This window comes from Neopelma chrysocephalum, unplaced genomic scaffold (assembly GCF_003984885.1).
Source record: "Neopelma chrysocephalum unplaced genomic scaffold, ASM398488v2 Primary Assembly neopelma1_96671, whole genome shotgun sequence".
Taxonomy (NCBI): Eukaryota; Metazoa; Chordata; class Aves; order Passeriformes; family Pipridae; genus Neopelma; species Neopelma chrysocephalum.
The window spans coordinates 452,530-479,817 of NW_020925316.1; the positions used below are offsets into that span (position 1 = coordinate 452,530).

The following is a 27,288-nucleotide window of genomic DNA, read 5'->3' on the forward strand; positions in this document are numbered from 1 at the left end:
GTCATCAAGAGATGCACATGTGCTCTGTCACTATTTGTGTTCCTTTTTGTTGTGTACAGGTACAATATTTGACTGTAATGAAAGACAAAAGTTACTTTTGTCCATCAAAACAGACATGAATTTATCAAATACATTGGTCGGTCTTCCTCCCCTCTCCTGATCCCTTGTATGCAGGTATTTCTAGCGTGCTGTTTGCTGTTGTAGTATCATCTGGTCTCAAGTCTTTAGTTACAGCATGCCTGCCTCTTACCTTGTTTTGTGAAATATGAAAGTGAATTAAAGTGGGAAAAAGGCAATTGTTTCAAACAGACCTGTTAGAGACAAAGTAAAAGAAGTCATAAGTTCTCTGGACATCTCAGATGGAAGGTGTTGTCTTCAAAGACAATTCAGTTTAAAAGGTCATATTTTTCTAATCATGCCTTTTCCAATACTCAGTGTGTTTTATTTTCGTTTGCTTATTTTCTTGATGTTTTTATTTATGGTAAACAGATCCAGCATTCTGCTGAAAGAAAATCTATTGATCTAAAGTAAATTATTTTGGAATTGTGGTCACACTACCAGGATAAAGTAACTTAGAGTGAAAAATAGTCCATATGAATGTTCTTATATCTCCACAGTTTTAGTTATAAAATTATGCTGGTACATTGATTATTTTACTTATGGAAGCAAGTTTTAGAAAATAAAAAAGAACAAGAAAACATACGTGAGAATGAGAAATCAGAAAGCATGTGTTAAATTGGTGCCCATTTGAAGCAGCTCCATTCTTTGCAGAAACCAAGGTGTCCCATGAAGTTTCCAGGGTTGTAGTCTAAAAATTTCCTTAGGGACATCCAGGGTATCCTGTTTTCATTTGCAAGGGATTGCCTCAACCCAATAAGCCCTACTGAACTATAAGCACTGTTAACATTGCTATTACTCATGAGTACAGAACAAGTACCAAGAGAGGGTGCAGGTATGAGGAAAATGTCACTGCTCTCATATACCACTGCTGAGTATAGACCTTTGCAGAAACTGGAGCATACTGAAACATTTTAAAGAAGGAGAATCTTGTGGAGCCAGCCTGATAGAGCTTAAAGATGTGCAATTTTAACATGAAGTATTCATACCATGTGCTTTTTTGAGGGTTCTGATGTGGTGAGTTATGGGAACAATGGTGAGTTTTCTGGGCAATGGAGAAAGAAGTCACTTCTGGGTTCAGTGTTTGGCTCTGTGTAGCTTTTTCTTTTTAATTACCAAGAGTAACTACTCTATGAAATTGTTCTGACTACTCATTATTCTGTAGTGTGACCAGAGTATCTTAGATGCTTTGAAGAAAAAGATCAGAAAAATCTCAGTGTAGAAAAGGCACCTATGAATCAGTCCAAGCCTGGAAACATACAAAGGTAGAGAAGTTAAAGCAGACACAGCAGAAAGTTTGGATTTTATATTTTAGTTGAATTTAACATTAAAGGAGCTCTGTGCTAACCATTTGAGCTATAGAATCTCTCAGTGTTTCTGTACAGACTGCATAGGATCCAGGCAATGAAACAATAAAGATCCTTCTTTGGAAAGTTATAGTTGCCCCACTGAAAGAGTTAACACTGGCTATGTTGTTTTCACTTTGGGTATTGAAAAATTAGCTTTTGGAAATTCACGGCCTGGGCTCAAGGATGAAGGTATTCAAAAGGGGACAAATTAGCACAGCTGTTGTTATATTTTTAAGTTATAATGCCTCAAATTATTCTATGTAATTGTGAGGGTCTTGGTAATATATGTAGATATAATTAACTGTCAAATATACAAATTATGTATATGGAAGCTTCTATCCTAGAAACCACAGACTGTAGCAATTAGTGTCAGATGGATCAGTTTGTCTTGCCACTCTTATTTTTTCTTTTCCACTATTAGTATTAAACCCATTAATCTATCCCTATACTGTAATTTCAGCAAAATCTTTTCTCCTGCTGGAACCTCATGTTCAAATCATTATTAGTTAGAATATGGGTGAACCACGAAGTGTCTGGAATGTCTTGCTTCTGGCAGTGACCATTAACTTGATCATACAAAAACAGAAGGCTTGAAATCTAGTGGTGACCTCTGTTCTTAAAGGTATCTTAACACCCACGACTCAAGAGTCATTTTAATTCATTTGGTACGCTAGTAAGTGGCCTTTCTACTCAACACAGATGGTTGGAGTTGAGTCTGTATTGGAGCTGGATGGTGGGATGGGAGCAGGTCACAGTACTGGGCTAACACACAGTGAGGTCAGATTTTCTAAGTAGTGGCAGTCATAATCTGTCAAGAAATGAGGTAAAGAGGTCAAAGATGTTGCACTGAAGCACTGAAAGAACTGAACCGCAGTTTATTTCCTAGCTCTGTGCTGTTTTTCTTCTATTAGACAAGCTTTCTCTCCACATCTTTATTTTCCAAAGTCACTTAGCATTTCCCCACCACTTTAGGCTCTGCAAAATGATCTGTTTAACCCAAGAAGCTTGGCCTGTAGAACCATGTGTGGTTTCCTACCACTACAGGCTTTTAGTCTCTATTTTTCCTTAGTATTTTCATCCTGCTGAGGTCATAGAAGCACTGGTATGAAACTGCTCAGTAGTACCTGATATTGCATTTGCACTTTACATCAGAACACAAAATACTGCATGAAACTCACTGTTGGAAAGAAATCACACTCCCTGATGATGCTTGTCTAGAACTCCCTAATTGCACTGATGTGTTCAATCAGTTAAAGTTGGTAAATGCTGCTTTTGCCTTCAAGTGCCATCAGCACTTGACAAGCTAGCTGTAATTTGCAAGTCCTGGGAACACAACTGGGTAGCACTGCTCATGAGGCAGAGCCCTCTCTGATGTAGAGACCTCAGATGGCTCCAGTCTTTTATTAGATCACTTTTGTCACTTAAAGGCCGGAGGTCATTTACCGTCTTGCTGCATAGCAGAGAAGTTAGTGCTCTGACCAAAGCCTTGTAGAAATGCGTGAAGAGGCTGGGCTTTTGCCATCCTCTTTAGAAAGAATGGGAAGGTATCGATTATGAACCAGGTAATGGGGAGCATGAGCTTGAAATGATAGAAGGAAATGCAGACAATGCACAACTTTTTATGGCTTCACTTACAGAATTTGCAGTGTTTCAGGGACAAAGCACAAGAGCTGAAGGAGGGCAATGAGCCTAGAATAATGTGGTATGCAGTCACAGATGTGAGCAGGCAGTGACTATCTCAAAGCATCCTCTTGAGCATTGTGATAGTTAAAACAAGGCTTGGTGTATTGCTGAAGAGTTGCTAAGAATAGTTGTCTTATGCAGGCAATGTTCTTTCACCTTGTGTCTGCTTAAGCTTACATTCAGAATCAGGAAGAGTGTGTGAGAAAGCAGCTGGATTATTCCTTATGATCAAATTTACAGCGGTGATGATTCCTCCTGACAAATCAGCTCAAATAGCAAGTTTTCTTGAAGGATAGTCAGTCAGTCCTTCTGCTGAAACTGAAGCTGATGCCTGTGTTTGAGGGAACATATGGTAACCAAAAAGACACATGAATTGTAAGGAAAAAGTTAAGAGAATGCAGCTACTCTGATGGATGGTCTGTGTTTACAGTCACCTCTGAAAGGGGTGGTGGACAGAGAGTGGGTCAGGAAAATGCCTATCCCATTACAGTGAGTATTTTTATGCATGATCAGGACAAGCATAATGCCAAACTGGAGTAGAGTTCCATCTCCTCTTAGTAGGTCACACCCAAATAGAATTAATACAGGGCTTTTCCCTTGCTCAGAAGACAACAATTCACTGCCTCCCAGTTTTGTGATGTGTGATCAGTATGAACTGTACATTGCACGTAGACATGTCATTATAGATTCATGTAAATATGTCACTGTAGATTTCTTCCTTGCTTTTGATACTTACAGCAATGAAAGCCAATGCCTGGTCTCATTCACCCTCCCCAACTCTATCTGTTTTTTTTTCTATCAGCTGTTTCCTACAATACTGGTTTCAAGCGCCAGAAGGAAATCTACCATTGGGATTTCATAATGCATACAGCATAATGTAAACTATAGTCTTCTGACAGCCAAATTGATTTCAGAAATATCCCCATAAGTAATAGTTACAGTGAGTAACAAAATATACCTTGCAGTCCCCTATAAATATGACAGCTTTTCAAAAGTGAGACCATTTTCTTGAGGAACAAAGCAAAACACTGAATCACGGCTGGGGTTCTTACCAGTCTGACATACAATGCATTATTTACCAGCAAATGTTAGCTTTCCTGCATCTCATAATGCTGGTAATTCACATAACGGGTGGGGATTGTGTCTTTCATTCTTTTGTGTTCAGTGACTGTGGAGGTGAAAACAATTCAAAACTCAGATGAAGGAGGAATGATCCTTTGGTGACTTAGAGATTCCAGTTGCAGGCAAACCTATTGAAATATTTTTGTGTCATTAGTAGTTAGATGATGATCAACAATTATGCTGTAGCGTTCTGCTTTATTCTGACATGGCAGGGGAAAGGTGGGAATGTCTAATTTTTCAGTAGAGCACTCCTTACAATGAGAGTGTTGGTTCCAAGTGCAGAGCAGCTCATTTACGCTGTTCTGTCACCAATCTTATGGAATAGCCTTACCAAGCAGTAGCTATGGTTTTCCTCACTGAACAGAAACATCAGCTGAGTCACAGAAGGGGAGACCTTGCTGAGGCCCTCTAGTTATGTGTTGTCAGAGTTTAGGTGACAACCCAAATCTCCATATACTAATGGCCCATCAACTGCTTTCACTTCTGTTCAGTATGTGCTGAGGCTGCCCATGTACCCATTCTCTGCACCTAGCAGTTCTCAGTGGTGAGGTACCTCAAAAAGATAGGAACATCCCCTCTCCCACAATATCTTCATTAACCCATGTCCCCTATCTTGCATTGTAGAAAGACATGCATGTTTTTACAATTGATGGGTTCTCTATGTCTGTGACTCCCTCTCTGGCAGACTCCCTGCAGAGAGACCTCGACAAATTAGAGAGGCAATCACTAACTGTATGAAATTTAACAAGGGCAAGTGCTAGATTCTGCACCTGGGTGTGCTGGTTTAAAAGTTAACCAGCAAGGCAAAATGAACTCAATTCAAAAGAGAGATTTATAAGTCAGAATAACAATTTATTAAAATAATGCAATAAGTACAATTATACAGACAGACAATTGGTTTTAATCCACAAAACCCAAATGTACAAACCCAGCACCCTGGGGTATGAACAAAACCTTGGCCCACCCCCCGAGTCCAAAGCAAAGGGAGAGGGAATAAACCTGCTGGTGGGAGAGCTGCTGCAGTCTGGTCAGAAGTGGTGATTGCAGTCCAGTCGAGGGTGGTGGTCTCAGCCTGGTTGGGAGCAGCGGTGGTCTGCTGTCTTCCTCTGGGTCCCACGAGAGAGAGCCCCAAGGCTCTGAAACTCCCAGTTATATACTCTCCAGTTCAGGCGGGAGTGCTCAGTCCCTCCCTCAGAGTAGGGAATTCCATAAAAGGGCATGTGGATGCTCAGTCCCTCTTATCAGAGCGGGGAATTCCATATAAGGATATCAGAGCGGGGAATTCCATAAAAGGGTACAGGAACATCTTCCCACCTTGCAGGCCTCTACTGACAGCAGTTTTTGGGAAATGGCATGGAGGCTATAGAATACACAGTTTTGGGTTACACCCATCCAGGGATGAATTGGTCCCAGCCGTTCTAACCAGGACACTGGGACAGGGCACCACTGGTGTGTACAGACTAGGGAATGAGAGGCTGGAGAGCAGTGCTGCAGAAAAGAACTTGGGGGTCGTGTTCGATGGCAAGAACATCAGTACTGAGGAAGAAGTTTAGCTAATAGGCAAATGTTCCCTGTGACAAAAATTGACAGTTAAACAGCACATATTCTTCCCCATATTCAAGTAATTTCTGTAACAGTACAGTTCATAGTGGGTCCACAGTTTACAGAGGCAATACTGCTTTTATTTCAGAGCAACCAAGAGATCAAATCCTCAAGGACATCAGGCAAAGGAATAAGACATACAGTGAGAAAAAATCCAAATGAAGTCTTCTTCACAAAAGCCCTCAGTAGCTTTTTTTTCTCACTCACTTTATGTCATTATTAAAAAACCCCACCACATAGTGCTTTGTTGCTCTGTATTTCCTCTATGGAATCAGATGCCACTGCAGGAGAAAAAGAAGAGGGCCACACACTGAAGGACTCAAAGGCGCTCTACCTACTGACCCTAGGGATTTATTCAGTTTTCACATACAGAATATTCAGTCCTTTGCAAAGCATGGAAAACCACAGCAGTCCCTACCACAGTGCCTTAAACCCACCAGTCCTATTGTTCTGTATGTTCCCTATGCTAATGTATGGAACAAGTTGTTTGTTTTGCAGAGGTCTGAACCCAGGCAAGTGCCCGCCTCTCCTGCAACAGTCAGGTTTCCCCTGGGCACATGGGCAGAGAAGGGAGCTGAGGTCTTCTCTAGGACACCCTCCACCCTGTGCTGCCACAGGGCCAGGCCTCTGGAGTCCAGCACAGAGCATTCCTGACCCACCAAATACAGCCACATCAACTGAGCAATGAAATTAGGGGAAAAACCCTTGTAGAAATTAGAGGAAGAGTTACTGGGAATTCCATACTTCCTATTCGTGCCTGAGGAAACCACACCACAACCACTTTTACTGCCAATGACCACCAGAAGGTCCCAAACTGCTCAGTGGAAGTGACTGCAGGTGGAGCTCTAGCACCTATGAAGGAGATTCCTCAATCAGTTACTGAACAAAAAGTCTGATTTTCTGAGTGTACTCAGACTTCAAAATGTTTTGTGTGTTAAAACAGCTTTTTACCCAACTTCTGCTTTTCCTTGCTCTAAACTGGTGATTTGCTTATCAGGGCTCAGAATGGTATTTTTTAACAAGGAATGCACTTTACCATCACCCATGAAGCAAAAGAAAGTTATGTCAATGTCAGAAACTGAAACAGTTAATGCCTTACACATTCTAAGATCACCAAAAGACTTTAGCAAACTGAAAAGAAGCAGCTGCTCACCCAGCAAAGCCCACTCCTCCCTGAACACTGCCAAAGGACCTTCAGATCAGACAACTGGGTGCCATTGTCTAACTATCCTAAGTGCAGATACATAACTGAAGCTACAAACTGGATTTCCAGATAAGGGAAGAGGCTAAGAAGAGGCAAATCCTGCAAGGTGGGACAATCCCTCTTATCATGCCAATGTCCTCTCTTTACACAATAACTCTGTGCATCTAGCCTGGGCTATGCATCTCAAATGTCAGACCACGATGGACCAGGACTGATGCTGACACAACAGGCAGCTGCAACTGTCTTAGGAGATGTCAGAGACTCATGACATGTCCTGTGACACTACGAATTGTAAAACTCCCTGGCCTGGGGAGGTACAAGGTGTTCCCACCTGTGGTGGAAGTGTATAATAATTCTTAACATCTCTGAGTTTGGTGGGCCTCTCCCCCGCCCCCCCAATGGATTAAGACCATCGCTTCAATCAGCAGACATCGAAGCTGCGACTACCAGGTTTCATCGCTGGATCCAGTGGGACATGACTAAATACATCTTTCCACCCATATCCTTTCTTTCCCTTTCTCTCCATTACGTGTTTCCTTAAGTGTTATCTCTATGCTTTAATAATGCTTTATTGCTATAGATGGTTATGCTTTAATGTTGCTATATTGCTATAGATGTTTTACTTTATGCTTTAATAGCACTATAACACTACAGCTTTATTGTTACAGGTGCTTTAATATTGCTATGCTTTAATGAATGCTATATTGCTATGCTTTAATGTTGCTATATTGCTATAGATGCTTTAATATTGCTATATTACTATAGATGATAACACTCAAAATGGCAACATACCTGTTTACCTTTGAAACAAATTGTTCTAAAATAAACCTACATATATATGTTTACAAACACCGATCATTCACTCTAATCCACCTCAAGGGATTTATTAATAAGAACCTGGGTTACCCTCCCTTTCTGGTATGGGTCGTAACAGTCAAAGATCATTTTTCCTCTGGAAGCAATGCCCATGATGCACACCTGAAACCCTTTCAGGCAGAAGGAGCTCCTGCATGCATGTCTTCAGTATGTCTGGAAATCCTGAAAATCCTCTGCCTCCTCCAGCAGAGGCTGCCAAGCCTTCTCCGGAGCAGACACTTTAGAACACTCTGACAATGGAAAATAATGTCCACAGCCTTTGGGGGTTGTAGGTAGCAGCTTCTCCTAGCAGATGTTTCCCCTCCTAAAGTTGATGCTACTCAGTATTTCAATATCCAGTGAACTGCTTTCTTTAAAATAATGCTATGCAAAATCATTCAGAAGACAGAAACAGTACTATATATTACAACATACAGAGCCTACAAATCAAACTAATATTTTAAATAAAGAGCATTCAAGCAATATGAGGGAAGGAGAAACTGTCTTTCAAAAAAAAAGACAACTAAATGCCATTATTTTATATTTGCAATCATATACTTATTGAACTGAAGTTGTTATTTCAAAGTATTATACAGTACTAGAAAAATTAATGTCTTTATAGTGGGCTTGGTAAACCTCATTAATCCTCTTACAGCACTGCAACACAGTAGGAAAAAAAAAGCCATACCTTTCCATTAGAATAGAAGCTGATTGCACATAATCAAATTTCACGTCCCCAACTCTGTTTCAAGTCTCCCAGGTTTTCTTTGTTTGTGGCTTAAAGGCTCGTCGCAGCTCCAGCTGAAATAAAGTTTTCCTCTCAGCAGAGAGTGTATCAAGCCATATCTGTGGGGGGGGGGGGAAAGAAAGGAAGTTTAAGGCAATTATTTTTACAACTGATCACCGATTTTTGCAAATTACATCATTTGGGTGCCAGAATTGACACACCTTAAGTGCTTTCATTTTCAAAAGATGCTGAGCATTTGACTTCCACACCAGCTACAGAAATCCAGATTCAAAAGAAAGGAGCCCAATTCCTGGCTTTTTTGAAGTGAATGAAGGTTTCAGTCACACTGAAGTGACCATGGGTAAATGTGTTACCTACCACTTGGGTGTAATGCTCTGTACTTTCACAGTAACATCATACATATGGAAATGGATACTTTTCAGGTGAAGCAGGAAAAGTAGGTGAAGGAGGACTAAGAGGAGAAAAAAGGAGAAGCAGTAGGAGCTGCTCGTTCTAGCCATGAGATGTCAGTATTGCAATCAGGCTGGCACTCAAGCTGTTTTAGCTTGCCAATGTCTTAGATCAACCTAACAGAGAAACTTAGTTATAAAAATGTGAATGCAGCTTTTATACTTTCCACCTTAGCCATAGTGCTTATTTTTGAAATGGGGTGAACACTGATGTTTCTGGGAGTTCATTTTTGGAGAAAAGTCCTCAAATGCTCTAGAAGTAGAATTTGTGCAAACACTTAGTCCCTTAGGGTAACAGTGGGAAATTCTGTCACATGGAGCATGAGATCAAGGTTGTGCAAAGTGTTACATACAAAGAAATCTTTAGCATCACCCTGGGTTTCCAAGCTACTGGCTCAACCATAAAGGAAACAGGGTCTGAATTAGAAAAGGTTACAGGACTATTAAGAAAAACTTGGAAAATCCCCAAAACTACAAGGCTATAAAGAAGGCTGAAATCTTATCTCTTTTAAAACTTTGTGATAACTTCATTTAGCCATTGGGCTGGCTCCCAGCACTGAAAAAACCTGGTATTTTGCTAAAGTTTTCTGACCTTAGTGATGTCCATATAATCTCTGAGTCCTTTGGTCATGCACCTGTGTCTCCACACATTGAGAGCAAAGGGAGTAGCCTAGGTGGTGTTGGAGCTCACAGCACTGACACACAGGAACTTGAAGTCATCAAAATTAAAGATGGGAAATTTTTTAGCTTAATTGAATATTCTAGAAAACAAATAAAGAGGATAAAAATAGCTTATCCTAGTGCCATGTTGCCACCATTTCTGACTAATAGCAACTTGTTTTTCATAAAAATGTGAAGAATGTAAGAAAGATGAACTTCCCTGATGGTTTCTCATGAATTTTTGCACAGAAAACTCAGATGTGGCAGAAGAGGCATAACAAGAAGTCATCCTGAGGTTGCCGCAAAGCTAAAAATGTCACACAGAGCCAGTAATAGAGAGGAAGTAACACGGCATCTTTTGCCTTGCTGTAGAAACAGCGGGAGGATGGCAAAGGCAAAGGTTTTTCCTTTGTTAATTGACCCTGGGGCCAGTGAAAAACTCACTCTATTCATATACAGCCTGACACTGTACTGCCAGCGCATCTCTCCACCACAGGTGTCTGTGCAAGCTGGACAGGCAATGCCAGTCAAGTAGTATTTTAAACTCATATCCACTTTCTTCATCCAGTCAGGCACAACAGAATCAGACCCTGTTGCTTCAGTGGACCAAAGGCAGGTGCATCTTGATGAATACCAGGAGTTAAGTGAAGACGTGCAGTGTGCATTTCCTAAAGGAGAGCTTCAGTCCTACAGGCAGGAAATGAAAGTAGAGGATTGATGGAGAATCTTTTTATAGATGTTCAGACACTTAATATCCTTTATGAAAGAGTAATGCATTTTTATGATATCACTATAATTTTATTAGATCTACTATACTTTAAGTCTACTTCTTACTGGACTGAAGCTAATGGGATTTTGTAGCCCAATGAATTTAGCTGTGAAAGGTTGTTCTGCATGCACTGAGCTAGTGATCCCCACAGCGACCATCTCAGTGTTGCAGGAAAAAGGAAGAGAGAGTCAAGAGGAGGGAGATGTTGGATTTCTCCTTCTAACCTTTGATTTTTCAGCCACTGCTTACTTTACTGCAGTTGCAGAGGTGTAACTATGGGAAGATGTGATTTTAAAAAGATGTTTCTATTGTTGCAGATTTTGCCCAGCCCATGAATTAGTAACATTCAGGTCCACATTTGCCTACAAGCTGCTTGCCATCTTGCAAGCTCCAACGGTTTCATGATAGCTTACCCAAGGACTTCTGAGAGCACCAAGAGCATTTTGGGAAACAGCCTGCTAAAATCAAGAGCCTAACCATACAATGCCGGTTGTCCTGGAGGGTACAACAGCACCAGCCTCACTGGAATTATCACACTGCAATTAATCCCACAGTCATTAATTAACTTCTGACAGGCCTGGGTGTGAAAATTATTGTGGCCATTTCTTGAATCCCAGTATCACTCAGACAATTTATTGAACTGCAACAGCAGACAGAGACTTATATTGCTTCTGGCTTCCCAAGGCAGGGTTTATCATGTGCTAAGAAATGAAGTCATACTTCCCAGTTTCTCCATATTCCAGATTTTCAAAATGGGTGTATCTGGTTTGAGCTGAGTTCTGATACTTGATAGTGCTAAGAGTAACAGCTTCTTGTTAAGTGTTACCTCAGTCCTGAACAGGGACAGTGAGTCAAGTGCCACAACAGAACATGGTACACAGATGGCCATTCTGGGTTGTTTCATACTCTATACATGGTGGTGTCCATTAAAGTCTGTCTCACTTTTTCCTTTTCTCCCTACTAGACACCTTGTCCTCATAAACTACAAAAAATGGCATGAGTTGCTCCAGTGCTTGAAAATGTAGCCAGATCAGAGAGCGCTGGCTGTGGTGAGCAGTGTGCAGCTCTAGTACTTGCAGAAAAGGAAATAAATATGAAATTAAAATGAAATAAAATTTTGGTTTTGTGATGGCAGGGAGGTACCACCTACCATCTGTAAGGCTGTTGTATCATTGGAAGGGTGGAACAAGAGTCACCTGCCTTCAACTCCTGCAGAAAATATAGCATCCTTGCTTCTGATTTCTTTTTTTTTTTTTTAATCAGCATAATTTGCTTTCTTTTGTCTGGAAGAAACCAGTTTATCCCTTTCATTCTTGGACAGTGTGGAGGAGTCCTGGAAAAGCCTGGAATCTTAGTTCAATACCACACCAGTGGATGGGTTCTGTTTAAAGATAAGGGTATTCCCATCTTGCCTTCATTGCTGACTTCAGCATCTGCCTACCAAAACAGAAAGCCCTTTGCCCACCATTGCCTGTCAGCAGGTGAATGATGCTCTGAGAGTTATGCCTGAACACCTTGTGAAGTACTCGGAGTACTGTTGGGGCATAACCAGGAAAGACTAACAAAACCTACACCCTTACCGAGTGTGGACAGAAGTTCTCTCTGGGGCCTGTCAGACAGAATTTGGAAAAGCACTAACTGGCCAGAAACACACACCTCATATCCAAAAGGGCCTTTGCAAGCACTGGTGCTCTGGGTTATAATCATATCAGCACTGAAAGGTTCTGGGTCAAGTGCCACAAGATTGAATTTTTATGTGTGTAACTCACAGGCTGCCTGCCCAGACTCAGTGCTGCTGTACGTACACCAGTAACTGACAAACATAGAGGAGATCTGGCACCTAAATCTCAGTCCTGCTCCCTGACCCCTAATATTCCTTTGTCTCCCCCTTTTGGAGCTGTGGTGGTTTGAAACTCCCAAGGATCTAATTTTTAAGTTCAAGCCCCCCTCCCACAGTCTGCCCCTGTGAGAGGGTTTAGTGATGGTATGGACTTCATATCTTTTTCACTTCATGTGGAGAGTTTTCAGACAAAACACAACCATTCGTTATTGGGGGAAGGGAAAAATATTTACAGAGGTTTATGTACTCACACCTATATATATATATATATATATATATATATATATTTACACTGAATTAAATTCCTCTTTTCCTTCAATAAAAGTCCAAAAGGAAAGAGAAAAGTCTTTCTGTCACTGCACAGGCCACAGTTCCTTTGTTTCAGTCTTTTGTGGCACTGGTTAGTCCTTCATTTTCCTAAGGCAGCAGATATAAGTATGGCAGTCAGGATTTTGGTTCTTACTTTGTGGAAATTTCAACCCCGAGCCCGAGCCTTCGGGGGATTTCCTTGTAGATCTTCACTCCTCTTGGGGTAGTACATTGAAGGTAGCTTTCAGTTCAGTCTTACCAAAGCTCTTTTGCTCTGTCTCAGACTCCCAGCACGATAGAAGCAGCAGCAGCAGCAGCAGAGGGCACGGGCACCTCCTCCGCACTCTGTCCTGGTTCAGTTCTCAGGACGACTTCGGGTTTCTCGGCTCTTTTCTCCCTCTCTCTAGCTGCTGCTGCACTTTGGGACTCCCTAAAGGTTTGGAAGTCCATCCCTGCTCCTCAGCAGGCGTCTGGGTTTTGGGAAAGTAACACAGTCTTACCCCAAACCAGCTCCGTTGAGCCTTCCTCTGCCTCGTTGCAGCTCTCCCTCCTGCAGGAACATCTCTGTGTCTTTCAACTGGCTTCATGTTATCTTGTTGCTACTGGCTATCTCCTTGGCTTTCAGCCATCGCTGTTTCTGTTCAGGACCGCTCCGCTGCCGCTTTCAATGTTTTCTGCCACTGCCGACAGCAAGGAAATCTTCCCACCTCTTGATCACAGGACCCGGTCCAGCTTTGACACTACACCGGGTCTCTTGTAGCCTCAGTTGGGGCTGGGGGCTCTTGGCCCCCAGAGGGGGCCCACCGGCCCCCTGCCTCCTCGTGGTTCAGATCATGGCTACCAATCTACTAAAAAAAAAAATTTCACCACCTTCTCTTCCGTTGCTGTGGGTATGTAATTTCCGTAGGGCACATATGAACCTTTGATTGGTCTAGTATTATCAGTGGGGCAAACCATTACTGCCCCAGAGAAAAGGTTTTTCAAACCACCATAGGAGCTTACAGGAGAGTTTATTTTCTAACCATATTTCAGGGGATGCAGGCTAGCTATGTGAACATGCAGCACCTCAGCAATGAAGGTTCCTTTCAAACAAATGATCTTTGTATTCTATTTACCTGATGCCACACTCACAGCAGAAACCCTGCAAAATCACACAAAATAGCCATCTGTGCAGGCACAAGCCCTTTTGCCAGAATTCTGTCACTGAGATGATACAAGAAGAACAGAGTAATATTTGCTTGCCAAAACATGCACACACCCTACATCTATGCAGACAACTGTGCTATTATCTGAAGGTTTGTGGGCGCTCCATGCCAGACCATTTAAGTTGAAATGCACATGGTAAATGTCTAGACACCTAATGCTCTGCTCCATGCTGATGCCGAGAGTTGCACTGTGTGTATGTGTTTGGTAAGGGTAGAAGAGGAGGGTTGCCAGACAAGATAATAAGATGCCATCAAAACTGGTGAGAGCTCAGCTCTGATGTCTCTATCCATCTCTGCATGCTTCCCCTAAAGCAAAGGCAGTTCCTCACACAGCCTATTGCTGTTGATACTTCAAATTAGCAATCTCTTTCTTAGTGGGACTATATCAGAAAATCCAGGGGTCTGTATCCATCCTCCCTCTATGGAAACAAACATACTAACATCCCCCCTGCAACTACTCTAAATAAAGAAGTAAAGATATCTGCACTATCTGGATGTTCCTAAAATCTCCAGAGTCTACTCACCTTTAACTGTAGGTCCCTTCCTACTCAGAATATTCTGTGTAAAGAGTGAGGAATTTGTCCTGGGGCTCCATATGTATTTAAACAATACTTGTCTTTTACTCATTTTTGTGTTAGCCCATGCAGCAGACACTGACACATAAGACACGCTCCTGGCAGATACTACTATTGTCCAGAAAGAACAGGAATTTAGAGGCCGATCTGCTCTCACGGGATGAACCAGGTGATATTCCTGTGTTCCCTGTTGTCTTGCAAGGACCAATTTGGCCTGAACAATTTCTGTTCTACTGAGTAGTTTGATGACAAATGTGTAAACAGACCCTCCTCCAGAAGGGGCTCCAGACCCAGGAGTCTGAAAGACACAGATGTTGTGAAGAGGTGATCCCCACATCAGATGGTATTGCAGAGGAGGATACAGCTTAGCTGTCTGTTTTGTAGAATGGGCAATACTTGTCTGCCCAATCATTTTCTCAGGCTCATGTTCTGCACATGAGAACATCTGGCCACCCTGAGCCTCCAAAAACATTTCTGTGTCCCCCTTACTAAGGTCCAGATGCATAGAAATCTCCTTCCAAATGCAGATGAAAGACATCATCTTGTATTTCAGGGTTAATGGTTCCATGGTTAGTAGCATCCTATCTCCTTAGCACTCAATGCTTCTGCCTGTCTTTTCCTGGGTATACATTTCAAGCAGGTTTTTTCTCCGATCCTGTTTCATTACCATTTTCCATGGGGACAAGACCAACTAAGTTATTGCAAGTACATAAGGAGTTTTGAGGTGAATAATCAGAGTAATGGTTTTGGTTGGAAGGGACCTTAAAGATCACCTAGTTCCAATCCCCCCGTCATGGACAGGGACACCTTCCACTAAACCAGGTTGCTCAAAGCCCCATCCAGCCTGGCCTTGAACACTTCCAGGGATAGGGCACCCACAACTCCTCTGGGTAACCTGTGCCAGTTAGTGAACCCTCACAGTAAAGAATTTCTTCTTAGTATCTAACCTAAATCCACCCTCACTCAGTTTAAAACCATTCCTCCTTGTTCTATCACTCCATGCCCTTGTAAAAAGTTCCTCTCAGCTCCCTTTTAGAATCCCTTTAGGTACTGGAAGGTACTATAAGGTCTCCCCAGAGCCTTCTCCTCTGCAGGCTAAACAACCCCAACTCTCTCAGCCTGTCCTTTGTAGGAGAGGTGCTCCAGACCCCTGATCATTGTCATGCCCTTCCTCTGGACTTGCTCCAGTGGGGGTCCATGTCTTTCTTACGTTGGGGGCCTCAGAGCTGGATGCAGTACTCCATGTGGGATCTCTCAAGAGCAGAATAGAGGGTTAGAATCACCTCTCTTGCTCTGCTGGCCACAATGCTTTCCATCAGCCCAGGATACAACTGGCGTTCTGGACTGCAAGTGCACCTTGCCAGCTCATGCTGAGCCTCTTATCCACTGGCACTCCCAAGTTCTTCTCCTCCTTCTTGGCAGGGCTGCTCTCAGTCCATTCTCTGCCCAGTCTGTACTTGTGCTTGGGATTGCCCTAACCCAGGTGCAGCATCTTGCACTTGGCCTTGTTGAACTTCATGAGGTTCACACAGGCCCTCCTCTCAAGTCTATCCTGGTCCCTCTGGATGGCATCCCTTCCCTCCAGTGTGTCAACTGCACAAACAGCTTGGTGTTGTCAGCAAACTTGCTGAGGCTGCATTCAATCCCATGGTCCATGTCACTGACAAAGACGTTAAAGTCCAAATGCCAATCCCTGCGGAACTCCATTCGTATCAAGCTGCATACAGGATTTTGGCTTCAAGCTCCTCCAGGTGTGATTTCCTTACAGTTTTTGGAGAAGCAGCAATAAGCATGTTTCACGTGCTGCCAGTCTTGCATGTGCATTCTGTAGGAATTCGGACCTTAGAACAAAGTGTCCAGGCACAAATAGCCATATCTTATACGTACCCATTTTACACAGCCATCTTTTTTGCTTGTTTGTTTCTAATTAGTCTCTTTGAGAGATATCAGTAGCAAAGGTTGTAACATAGTAAGCCATCAGGCTACACTAAAAAGAAATCTTGTGTATCTTTTCAGGGATAGCTGTCTATTTCCATTTCTCTTCGGCATATATTAAAAAGAAAACCATCAGTGAATTACAGACCCACTTTGCCACCTTCCAAGTCTCCCTGAAGAAGCAACGTGCCACAGTATTCCTCAGCAACTTTTGCATCAGTTGCAGTCATAATATTCTTCAGCAATGTCGTGAACACAATGTTCAGATACATTCAGCCACAACTGAAGATTCTATCACTTCTGTGATAGATGTGATAGAATTCTGTGATAGATGCTGGGGAAGCCCTCCAGATTGCCTGAGCCAAATTCCTCAGTGCTTTTTGCCTAGCTACCCAGAAGGCCTGGACAGTGCAAGACTCTACACAGCATGCACACATACCTGCTGGTTATCCTTGGGTGTGAGAGGAGGAGGAAAGAACACTCAACCGTCCCACAGGCTGGGGAAGCACGGCACTTCTTAAAGTGGCAATCTGAGTTAATTGATGTAGAAAGGGAAAAGTGAAAGCAGCTGAGTTAGCAGAACTTTACCAATTTGCTGAGCTGCATGAACCACCAGCTGAATACTCACTTCTAGACCAAAGGTAAACTCATTAACTTAAGCCTCTGTGAAGACATTTTAATCCAAGCTATAGAGTTTAATCCCACAGGTTTACTGTGCATGTGCAACAGACATGAAAACACCTGTCCATCACCAGTCCATAATTCACTTCGGTGTCTCTCTTCATCCAAAGACCTCTGTTTTTTCTTTCCACTTGTCACTGGGACAACAGCAGGATCTTTGATGGAATGCCTTTTGCTGTGCATAGCACAGTCCAGTTACCAGCCCCAGTCATCAGTAAGGGAATTTTTTTAGCAGAATTTGTCAGGTGATGGAAATGCAGTCCCAGAATACCTGGTGAAAGTCATGTTCCTCTATATACCTCACCCGTGGTGTCACTTAGCTCTTACTTATCCTGCACTATCCTGCACTTATGTCCTAACAACATACATTGCTGTTCCCTAGATGGCATTTTCCTGAGGGATTTAGCTTTTTCCTTTTTCTCATGTTCTTTTGGCAGAACCCAAGACACTCTGACCTTCTCCAACACAGTTATCGTCCCAACAGCAGCTCTGTGGAATTTCTTAAGGCGTTTTTTTATTTGGGATCTTTACTTTCACAATATAGGGGCTTTATTAGCTTTAGTTTTCTGGCCCTTTCATTTTAAAACCTCTTGAGTGGAGCAAACTCAGACCTGACAAGCAACTGCCTTAAAAGATGCATATTTTTGGATGCACATTTAATTATTCTAGATGAACATTAAAACAAAACTATGTGGAGAGCAGACCTTACTGCTGAAATTCTGAGTGCAAAATAAATAATTTCAAGCCAAACTATGCCTTGGAATTGATGTAACCATATGACGTTTGGAAAAATTACTTCCAAAAGACTCTCCGGGTGTAGGCTTTCAGTCCTACTAAATTGAGATTAAATAAGCACATGGTTCAAGTCAAGCTTGCTTTTAAGTAAATTCCTGAGTAGGGAAGGACTTACTTAAGCAATTGTTTAGATACTTTCCTGAAACACAGCCCCAGAAGTCAAAGAGGGTATGACACCAACTATTTCTTGGTGAGCCTATTTGCACTCTGCTAATCAAAATGCACCATAGGTCCATGGGAACTTCCCAGCTATGCTGATACTCATACTTGAAAAGCATGAGACACAGCTTGTGCTTTTTTTTATACAACATGCTTTGAAATGTCAAGTAAATTATTTTCACTTGGTTAAAGAAAGCAGTCAACTTTGAGAAAACAATTTATTAAATACATGGGACTTGGTTGCTACACATAATTACAGACAAAATACTGTGAATAAAGCATGCAGTTATCACAGACATCAATGACTATTTTGATTAATTTTTAAATGGTCTTTAATTCTGTAAGTTAAGGCTGTACCAATACAAATTTTAAAAATTGAAAATAACAAGTCACACTACAATAGTAGCAAACATTGTACAGACACTGAAACCAATCTCTAATGCAGCAGAACCAGACTTGTTAAAGATTATCATAAGGGAATAAAAATGGAGGTGAAGTGCAATGAAGACCAGAACATCTCTGGAATTTACAGATCAGTAACAGCGAATGTCACACTCCAATAAGAACAAACATTCTTTTCAAAAGCCTAATTATCTGACACCTAAGCAAGGGAGGAAACTAATAAACACCATTTAAAAAAAAAGACCTCTTGGTTTTACTTTATTTTAATTGAGGGCACTTCTGTACTCAAACACTAAAAGAACATTTTTAAGGAGACAACGTGGCAGACAACAGTACAACACATGTTTGTTTATTCTATCCCCATTAAAGAACAGTGGAGTGTCTTGAAGAAGAAAAATACGTCACAACAAAAAAACCTGTTCTCAACTAACACAAGTGACAGACAACTTTGTGGACCATACTGGTCTTCACCTGTGAAGGACCTTACCCTGTATGAAGTTTGCTTCATAAAAATACACTGCAGATATGGCAATATGACATTTATATGCATCAAAACTTATCCAGCTGATGAGTAGAAAAATTATCAGCCTGCAAACCTGTTGGGGATCTGAGGCTCTAAGTAGGTTATGAAATCTTCCTTCATTTACAGCAGCAAATCCTTTTTGCTTGTTTTCCTCCTGTTGCTGTGCAAGTACAGAAACAGGGTAATTTGAGGACAATAGGGTTGAACAGGTAACTCTGACAATGGACTAGTTAACAATATTACTCACATTTTCAGAATATGATCCAGTAATGTCTTCCTTCCCCCAAGATATTCTACATTTGCAGAGCTTAATGCATTAAAATGCATAAAAATATTACTTTTCCTTAATAGACAAGTACATATAATCTGCTGTATATATAATCTCTCAAACGCAGGAGCAAGAGATCTGTGTAAGAAGGTGCCCTGTGTACAGAAAACTGCATTTGGAGTGGAAGATAAGTAGCACTCCTCACACTAACATCTCCGCTTTAAATAGCTGATTACAGCTGGGGCTTCCAAAGGGGTCTAAAAAAAGCTAAGTCTCCAAATTCCACTGGGGTTTGGATGGATAATTCTTTCCTGGATCCTTTCAGGAGCACAGGTTAAGCTATTTAACAAAAAAAAAAAGAAAAAAAAAAGCTGATCCTGCAATATTATGCACTTTAGACAAAAAATGCACACAAGAGTAAATACAGGACTGACAATATGGACACTATGTACATGGAAGGAATCACTGTGCTTGGAAGGTGGTATCTAAAGCAGTACACCACTACTATCACCCAGTTTGTGTCTTGAAACTGATGAACTTTGGTGAAAAGCAAACAAATGCAACTAGAGACTGACATGCTGCAGGACGGAGGCTAAATCCTATTGCCAGGCCTACACCTGTAGAACCATTACGGCATGTCGAGGGTGCAAAGTAAGAATAAAGGAAATTGATGGCTTTTCTGACTCAAATCTAAGCTGAAGATAATGCAGATGTACCTAGCTTCAAATGGAATAGAAGATGGGGAAAAAACAGCTGCTATGCTGCTGGAATCTGACTTTTTTAATAGACTCTTTTCATAGAAGTTAGGAAGATCAATTGATAAGACAATTAGTGCAATTGGTGGGACCATGGAGACTCAGGTCTAGCTATTATAAATAGAAGAAATGCAGGATATAAGACCATGCCTTGAATATTTAATATTAGGGTCACATAGGCAGGAGTTCTGTGGAGTCAAAACTCTTCACTCATACTAATAGCATGTGTTCACATGTAAATAGCTACTAGACAACCAAAACAATGGAGAATCACATCGTAACTGGTCTCAGCTGGCTTCTGGTCTAGTAAAATGAGCTTGAAGAAGCTTTCAGGTTTTAAAGGACAATAAAAGGACCTAACATTTCTGTTAGGTCCTTCAACGGATGGGAACTGAGGCACTGGAAAAGGTTTCTAATCCCTTGTGGAAGGTTTTAATCTTCAGCTGGGGTTTTCAAATTCATCAGTTTGTGGGGTACTGGCTTGGAACCTACTACGCAGGATGATTTTCAACGTGTTCTATATGCTTCAATATTGCTTTTTGCAAATGTCCTTGGTATCACAAAAAGGAACAACTACACTGAAAATTTTGGCATACATTTGTTTGGTTGTGTGGTTTTTTTGGGGAAGTATTTGACATCACAAGGGTTGTAATTTTTCCTGCTTGAAGACAGAGACGACTTTAGAGCAATACTGCTGAGGATGAATTCAATGTACTCTTATTTTCCCAAACATGCAGTTTTTCTGATAACCTGTTATTTTTGATTTGAAACATTTTTTCAAGACACATAATGGACTTTAATCTCTCAATAGAGACAGAAAATTGATGGTCAGTCTTTCCTTTTTTCCATACAAAACACTAAGATCAGCCTAGGTACAGTGAACCATGCTGGGAAACCAGACTGGGAAATACACCAGAGAACTGAATATCTCACATTTCCCACCTGACTGTTTCTATTGTATGTTCAGTAGGATACAATTTCAGCCTGTCAAAATCTTATCAAAATGAATGCATATGAGTGTGTATATTTGCTATATTGCTAGAGCCTAGGCAGAGGGTAGAAGGAGAACTGAAAATGCAATGTCAGAATTTTGATAAACAGAGCTTTTCTGCCACGTTCTTAGAAAGAAAAAGACCAAAAATCTTGGGCTTGATTTTCATTCAAGTCTCATTCGGCAGCAATGTGCGGCTTCAGCAGAAGCAGAACAAACTGGAATCCACCACTTGACCAGGCTAACTCTTGTCAGCTCACAACTGCTGCAAGAACAGAGGACTGCTGTCATTAAACGGCGCTTTAGCATGCTCTGCAATGACTTGAACAGGCTTGGCTGGATTCATCACCAACAGAAACATTTGGACACTATGCATTCCCTCCAGCTGGCAGACTGCTGCTGCAGGAGGTGTAGCAGAAGAAGATGATTTCTTTTCAGCTCTATTAAAGTTTTTTTTTTCTTCAAGTAAGAATCATTAAGAATATACTTTAAAGTAAGATGGAGAGTTAAATATTATTTTTTCTTCTTTTTCCTTTTTTTTTTAAACTTCAAGCTGGTAAGTGATCATCTGTGCAGAAAGTTATTAGAATTTTGGCATCTCCCATCTACCACAACATATTGATTCCTTCTACAGAAGGCACTAAATACTGTCATAAAACAAGAAATGATCAGCAGAATGCAGAGTTTTAGCATGACACACAAAAATTCTGCTAACTGGCACAGTTTCATAGTACAGTTTTCACTTACCTAAAATGGTGGTAATTATAGCAGCAATGGTTAGGACTTTTACAAGTACTACATAAATACACAAATGTCAGAACATTGAGAAAACATGCAACATTTCAACAGCAACATCACTGAATCACACAATGCATAGAATTATTATTATTGTTATTATTATTATTACTATTAGGCAAGACAGTGAAATTTTTTTAATAAAACAAAAGATTTAACAAAAATCTACTTTCTTACAAACTATTCTTAAAAAAAAACCAAGTTGTAAAGTCAGTGAGTGAGCTTTAGCCTTAGAAGTTTAACTCTAAGAATGGATTGGTCACTATGGAAAATTCACATTGTTAGGTGAAAATTTGGTTATGTTTAAGCAAAATATGTTTTTCAACTGCTATTTTGAAAGAAACAGTGCTAATCTTGTCAATTTACAAAATGGCAGGAAATACATTCATGTTAATAGATTAGAAAGATTAAACATTGCATGCAGGGAAAGATAAAAGCCTTGCTTTAGCTGTTTCTCCTAGCACTGCTCACCATGAGACCAAGGGCTATCATAGTAAAAATGCTTTTCAAAGTCAGAGTTAAACTCTGAAGATAATTAAAAAAACGGAAATTATTTTCTAATTCCAGTGTAAAACAAAGTAGGATATTAAAGGATAAAGATTATGCCTGCCTTCTTTAATAAAAAAGACAAAAACTTCCATTGTGCTTACCAGGCTTTCCCACTGCCTTTCCACTACCTTTGTTGCACTTCGATATTCTGCCACTTCTTTTTCTTCAAGGCTGGAATATTTGGTCTACCCTGACAGGTCTCAAGATGACCCTGAGACAGATGGGTCACATGGACAAAAGCAAGCACTGACAACACAACAGTGTCTGAGGGGTGTCCTTTCCTGCCTACCTCATGAAACCTTCTGTTTCAATGGGGCTAGTCCTACGCCCGGGGGGGAAGTGCAATAATAGCCTGAGCTGGGTGGGAGCAGAGGGCACAGGATGCATTTCCCACAGCTCTCTGCAGAACTGGCACCAAATTCTCTCTGGCAGCAACACCACCCAGCTTGCCATAAATAGGTGCAAAATCAGGTTCTCACCACTTCCTCCCCTCACAGCTTTCAGATTCCTTAAAGATATTTTTGTCTGCACATTCTGAATGCTCTGGATACTTCTACACCTGCATTTCCTGTCCATGCACTCAGCCTTGGGCAGAGGAACCCCATCTTTCAAGTTTCTCACAGAGAAAAGCAAAGCTTGCAAGATCTGAACCATAAGCTTCAGGTAGAAAACAAAGGTCTCCACAAAGCAATTTACACTGCAGTCATCATTCAGTGCACCTTCAGTCTCAGAATCACCAGGATAGTTGTCTCTCTACCAAAATCAGTTCAAAGCCATTTACTATTGCCTTGCCTGCTATATCCACCACAGGAGATACCGAGGCAGTGTCTCCTGCATTGGCTTGTTTTCAGGCTGGAAATTTACATATAGTAAGTGTATTAAATGCGTGATAATAGAAGAGAATGAGGAATCCTGGCAGGAGCAATGCAGGGCAGACCAGGGACTACTTAGGGCTACACAAGATGCAGGCCAGCTGAGAACATGCTCTAATGGTAAGGAGGGCCATCTCAACAAGATTACAGCCTTCAGAGAGCAGATCAAATTCTAAGCATGAGGAATGTCAGAAAGCTCTCTTTGTTCACAAAAAAAAAAAAAAAAAGGCAGCTGAAGTGGGCAAAGATAGTATCTGTAAAATTAATTTTAAGAGTTTTGTTTTCTAGTGCAGGAATAATACAATATTTTTGTCCTGAACATTTTGCATTTTCTTGATGTCTTTCCCTTCATTTGGCTGTTATGTTATTTTCTTGACACTTATGGACTGTATAAAACAGTACTAATGAAAAAGAACTCGTACATGGATTTCCAAAGCATTGTTTAAAAGAGCTAAACACCTCTTCTTATTCCCACTGAAACTATCCCACTGAATTTCAAAGATAGCACCTACCTCACCAGTATCTTAAATACTGTGAAAGAAACCTCTATTAATTACAAAAGATCAAATTGAAATCTGAAAAGGTATTGGGTTTTTTCAGATACTAGTAACTGCTGTGTAGTGAATGCTGAGCACAAAGAATAAAAGATTAGCCAAAAGCATCCTAATCCCTTTGAAACAGTAAGTCCATTTCCAATACAGAGACAACAACTCATTTAGTGTCATTTGTATAATAAAATAAAAAGAATTTTGTCTGCATTACCAACTAACATTAACCAATTCAGTGAGAAAACAGAGGGAATAAATTAATTGCTTGAGACAGAGATCCATCAGTTCATGTAATGAGAAAATTTTATACCAAACTGATCTTCCCCCCCATCAGAGTAGGTATTAAAGCTTTAGACATCACCACTGCTTCAAATATGTTCCAGTGAGTGGATAGTGTCAAACTTTTCAATAAGCTCACAGGTGTGTCTAGGCTGTGGGGCTTTATAGCATTTGTAAATGCCTCTCTGCTGCTTTCAGGAAGAGTCAAGGTGCTGGGGAAATATGTCAGCAGAGCTTCACAGGACATCAGCCAGAGAGCAGTGGGGAGGAACTGGCACAACCTGGTTTGCATGAGTGAAGCTGGAAGCAGTGCAACCATGCAACTCACTGGGGGCTCAGAGAATCCCAGCTTGTCCTCAGAACGGCCACTCCCTTGCTGGCTGAAGTTATGCTTCTGTGAAAGAGGTGGAGCATTGATTCCTGGGTGGTAGACTTCAAAAGCCGCTGAGGAGACACAGCACAGCTTCACATGTTTGTCATATGCTGTCCATGGGAAGGCATCATCATTTAGCTGTGCTTAGAGCCTTCCACCTTCTTGGCTTGCAGATGTCTAGCTGATAGCGGTGTCCTTGGCACGCTGCTCCTGGGCTCTTTGTTTGGAGAATGGTGCAGTGACATTCATGCTGGCTCTGCACAGAGAAAACAGATGTGCTGGGAGACACCAGCTGATGATGCAGTACTGTCCCCAACCACCAAGGCATGACTCAGCACATGGCAACCATCACCAGAAGGTACAGTTCAAGTTTTGTGGCGAGAAATATAGCCATACTTCACGTTGGATGACGTCCTCTCTCCACGACTTCTCAGCACTGAGTGCAGATTCAGCACACATAGGAAAGCACAGAAAGAAAAGAAAAAACACATCCTGCCCCAAAGAAGACATCTCTTCATGTTGACATTTAACAAAGAACCCTCATTAACAAGTGCAGACCCACCTCCTGCTATGTTTCATAGTGAACAGCTGAGTCCTTTTCTTCCCTAACCCAGAGGCATGAATTGGCTCATTTCAGGAAAATCAAATTATATTCCTGTGTCCTGTAAGTTCTCTTCTTTAGCACACATTCCCACTGCCTCTGGAAATTCAGGGAGTTGGACGGGCCCCAATGCCCTGTTGTCTGCACCATGTGAGATGGACTTCTCTCCCCGACAGAGCGAGCCCAGAAGTTGAGTACTGTCGAGGATTCAGTTGTCTCAGTCCTATTTTAACGATGTCAGTGGAGGGCCAAACAGCACAGAGATGTGGACCGGGTCCTCTACACAGGAGCAAATTTAATCTCATGTCATGACTTGAAAGCTCTCTCACACAAACCAGAAGAGGGAAGGAGAATGCAAGACATGCAAGCCTCCAGAGTGCCCCCATGCAGTATCCCACAACCTCCACATACCCAGCACGAGGTGGGCTACCCTGAGCACATTATCCCCAAAGCACAAGGTCACTTGATAGGCAGGGAGGGAGCTCTTGCACAAAGCTGTCGCCCTGTCCCACAGTGCAGACACCAGGAAAGGGGAATATTAGAGGATCAGGGATGGCGGGAGGAGCAGGGATGTTGGGGATGAGGAAGACCAGTCAGTCAATTGTAGTCACTTGCAGCTTATTGTGAAGGAATGATCAGCCCATGCACTGCACATGCTTGTCAAGTCAGTCGGTGCACTTATGGGATGTACTCAGACATCGTGACAAGAAAGGGTAAATATGAACTGGACCAGGAGGAAACCTACTGTAACCAGAATCACAGTGTCCTTTAAGGCTGTTTCAGTCCTCAGGGCAGCCCAGGCTCTAGAGTGACACAACACCTGCTCTTTCTGATCCCCATCTTACCACCCCACATCGCTTGCACCAACAACAGAACAAGATCCGGTCACAAACATCTGAGAGACTGACACACAACAGTACAACGCTGCTTGCATCTCATTCTCTACACAGCTTTCTAAGAGGGCAGAGATGCTGTAGCCTGAATAACAGTGCACAGCGGCTTCTAAAAACGAAATAGTTTGAAAGTGTTGATTTTTATGAAGGAGAATGTGCAACACGGACACTGATTTCATTGTTAGATTGTCCTCTATGTCAGTAGCCCTGATGCTGCTATCACAGAATTATTTGTACTGTGCAAATGAACAAAGTATGTGCTGTTATTTTACATATCCCTTGGAATTTAGTTTACATCGTAGTTGGTAACAGTATTTCATTCTCCTGCTCTTAAAAATACATTTTGTTGCATAAATACATTTTTTTAAATAAAACAGGCAGTTTGCAACACCCAGCTATCAAAGATTTTAGTTCCAACTACCTGCTTGAAGACACGTAATACTGTGCAAACCCAAATATCATAAATACATGCATGAGTGACTAATAAAACAGAGCTTAAGCCACTCAAAGTGCCCATAGCTCTGTCCATCTACATGTGCAATCACATGAACAGATCCAAATGCATGTATTGTGCACAGCTACATCCAGATCAATTCGGTGACATCCATATATAATCCCCATGTTTGACTCTTGTTTTGGCGTCGTGAGAAGGCCACGTGGGAAAACCAGCACAAACATTGGTGCAGACTCCTTTGCACTGTGTGCAGGTCTCTGCTTTGGCACTTTGCCTCTTTCTTAAGTTCAAGGCCAAATTTTGCTCTTGGTAGCACTGAGCAAATCTCTCAGAAGCTTGTAAATAGTTCTGAAGGCATCAAATACATCTGTAAATAATTCAGAAGAGTCTCAATCTGCACTATCCTTTTGATGGGTTTCCAACGGGATGCAGTAGCTGAGCCAGGCCGATGACTCTATGATGCTGGTAGGCGAACAATATCCTCTGTCTCCCCAACTGGCTTTGCACCTGTTTTTGACTAGATCCAACTCAGTATGTTGACTTCTCCCTTTTTTTGCTGTGTTTTCTGCTGGGCTACTGAATTGAAATCACTCCCTGAAGAGCTCTAACACCAGGTAAAAGAAAGGTGAGTGGCACAAAAAAAAGAAAGGAAAAAGAAAGGAGAAAAGCAAGCCCCATTTTGGAGCCAGCTACCTCCAGCTTCAGGAAATCACAGTCTTACAGCTGGGCAAAAGCTCCGCTTCTACTTCAGAGTATGATGTAGCCAGGAATGCAGCCAGCCACCTGCAGTGCCTCACTGCAGCCACTGCACCCAACCACCATCTGCAGCCTGCGCTGGACAGGGGCAGGATGGTGCTTTGCCAGGTGCCCTTGATTTCATGGTCAAAGGTACTCAGCATCAAGAGCCATGGTAGGAGACCCCAGTCCT

The 27,288-nt window shown here is 41.7% G+C and overlaps 1 protein-coding gene across 1 annotated transcript in view; it reads right to left on the minus strand.

Annotated features, from left to right (window-relative positions):
• Positions 1-19,614: 19,614 nt before the first annotated feature.
• KIAA1958 (KIAA1958 ortholog) overlaps positions 19,615-27,288 on the minus strand; it is a 61,167-nt gene continuing 53,493 nt past the window's right edge. Inside the window, exon 4 of the transcript XR_003538461.1 lies at positions 19,615-24,668. The gene's annotated coding sequence lies outside the window, so the exon portion shown is untranslated. The remainder of the gene's footprint in view (positions 24,669-27,288) is intronic.